The sequence below is a fragment of the Frankliniella occidentalis genome, unplaced genomic scaffold (genome assembly GCF_000697945.3).
Source record: "Frankliniella occidentalis isolate FOCC.00 unplaced genomic scaffold, Focc_3.1 Scaffold63, whole genome shotgun sequence".
Taxonomy (NCBI): domain Eukaryota; kingdom Metazoa; phylum Arthropoda; class Insecta; order Thysanoptera; family Thripidae; genus Frankliniella; species Frankliniella occidentalis.
In genome coordinates, this window is record NW_026267193.1 from 594,522 (window position 1) to 597,115 (window position 2,594).

Consider the following 2,594-nt stretch of genomic DNA (forward strand, 5'->3'; position numbering starts at 1 on the left):
GGCGGGCGGGGGGCGGCGGGGGGCAGCAGCCGGGCAAAGGCCCGGGGGCTACACGGTGTCATGTTATGATTACGGCACCACATCACAGTGGCACACCATGTGTCGCAGTTCAAACACCCTCCCCTTCCTTTGCCCTCCCCTCCCTCCTCCTCCTCCCCTCCCCTATCTCTCGGTCCCTCTCCTCCCTCGCCCTTTTATTAGCCCTCCCCTCATCCACCCTGCTCCCTGCTGCGCTGCGTTTAGCTACTCGACGGAACTCTTTTGTGTCCCTCCTACTTGTCGTCACCTCGGACCCGGGACCTGTGGTGTTAGTGTGCGTGAGTGTGTGTGTGTGTGGGGGGGGGGGGGGGTTACAAGCAGTTTTAAGAACCTGGTGAAAGCAGCGTAGGCTATTTTTTGCACGATTTGTAAAATATTGATTGATTTTAACTCCGACCGCCTTATAATGATTTTCAAACAGTGCACGATTTAAAACAGGATTAAGTCTCGTGGTCTAGATCGCGGAGGTATACTCCTTCAAGGTGTCCTGCTTGCCCCCAGCCACCGGCCAGCGGCGCTACCCCGCGTTGGGAGTGGAGATACATCAGCGACAGCACGCAGCTCCCCCGCTTGAGAGCATTCAACCTCCCAACCTCATTCATACACACTTTGTATCGAATCACCTCCTCTCTCTCATTCGTATACCGTTAGTCGCCTATTCGACGAGTTTGTTCAGTAATATCACAATGATTTTAAACTTTCCCCCCTCGCGGCCAGGCGGGGCTCACCGCCAGCCTCCCCGAATGGTTTGAGGATGACTTGCCGTTGCCGAGCGTGTTTATGATGTCTTGTTTCATTATCCGGCCTCTGCAATTAATAAGCAATCCATCTTAGTTGCGAGAGAATCCTTTCGTCATTATAAACCCACTGCGCGTCGACTTTGCTTCCATAAGTTGGCAGCGCTGATTGGCTTTTGTTCTTGTTATTTTGTTCGCTCAGTCCGCGACCGCTATCCGACGAGACGACCGGGGACGAGTCGTTGCTGCGCCGTTTTTGGTGAGTTTCTCCGAATTTTCAATAGTTTCGCTCCGAATATGTCGAAATCCCTCCCCTTCACTATTCCGACTCATTACGACCAAATCGGAACGGAACCATGGGTTTAAAGTGTCGTATGTGTGTGAGTGCAAAGTTGCTTGACTGCCTGTTGAGTGTGTCCGTGTTTCACGACGAAAATTATTATTCACTCTAGTGAGGGGTGCTTCGTCAAACAGAGAGTTGTCAGGAGACGTCTTGAGCACGGTTCAGGCGAGTATTTGAGTGGAGTATTTGCGAGGCTGGGCCGGGTGTGGAAGCTGCTTGGTTAAGTTGTCCCGCTCGCAGGCCGGCCGCCGCCGGACCTCGTCCTCCCCTAACCTCTCCTGCCGCCGCCGGAGACGACGAGGCCGAGGCGCGGAATCAGAGATAAAGAAAAGGGGGAGAACACGGCCCCGGCAGCACATCTTCGAATTGGCAGACCTTTTCGTAGTGATTGGGCGTACTGCTCCGGGCACACATCTGCAGCTGGGCTGGGAGTGCCCGGCGGGCAAACGCGAGAGGGCCAAAAGGAAAAGGAGGGGGGGGGGGTCGAGATTCGCTTTTCTCCCTGATTGTATCGACACGGCTGGAATTTGATTAAGCGCCGATATACGAGCAGGGGCCCAACGCCGGCTCTGATATGGCGTGGCGAGGTACAGGCGGGCCGAGGAGGGGGGGGGGGGGATATCATGGGACTTGTAGCACCTAACTCTCCTCCACACCCTCTTGTATCGCCGCATCCCCGCCGCGCGGCGTTTGCGGCCCCTTCTGCCGTCTTATTTAACATAATTTTGCTTTCGTTTTCCAAAACATATTTTCGTCACGGAACCCAAAACAGGCTGCTTCCCCGTTCACAGAATAATGTAGAATGGTTTCTATGACGTCCGGATGGGACTTTCGTTCACAGCATTTGTTCGAGTGCAGCCCTTCCTTCCGTTTTGTTCTCTAGAATCCTCCCCCCCCTTCTCCCCCTCTCCGTCGTCGCCGTTCTCTCCGCTTGATGCCCGCCCAGCGCGGCGGGTGCAAGACAAATGGACGGACCCGTCCAATGGGTTTCTTTTCCAATCAGTGATTTTAGCAGCGCTCCGCCTCGGTTCCCCCCCTCGGGCCTCCTCTCCTCACGCTCGCTGACCGCGTCCCTCGGACGGGCGCTATGGTGGGCTGGTCGGCGCCGCCGGGGCCCGAACCACTCGAGCTCCGCGGACCCTCCTCCTCCACCCTCCTCCTTTCCCCCCTTCCGGCTTCCCCCTTCACGCCCCCCCCCCTTATTTATCTGCGCTACTTTATCCGGGAACTTTCGGCGCGCGCGCTGTTTTTAACTGTTTAGCTGTTTTCGACAACATTTTCGTTTCGACCCGGCCTTCATTGTCGAGCCCCACCCCATCTGTCGCCAGAGGGCGCGGCGGCGCGGCGGCGGGGTGGGCCGCAGGTGCGCGACACTTTTATAACGCGTTCATCTGAAATCCTCGTGGAGTTGAGGTTATGGGCGCCGCGCGCTCCGGTGATAAACGTCCTCGGCATTAGCAGATTTCATGCCGCAA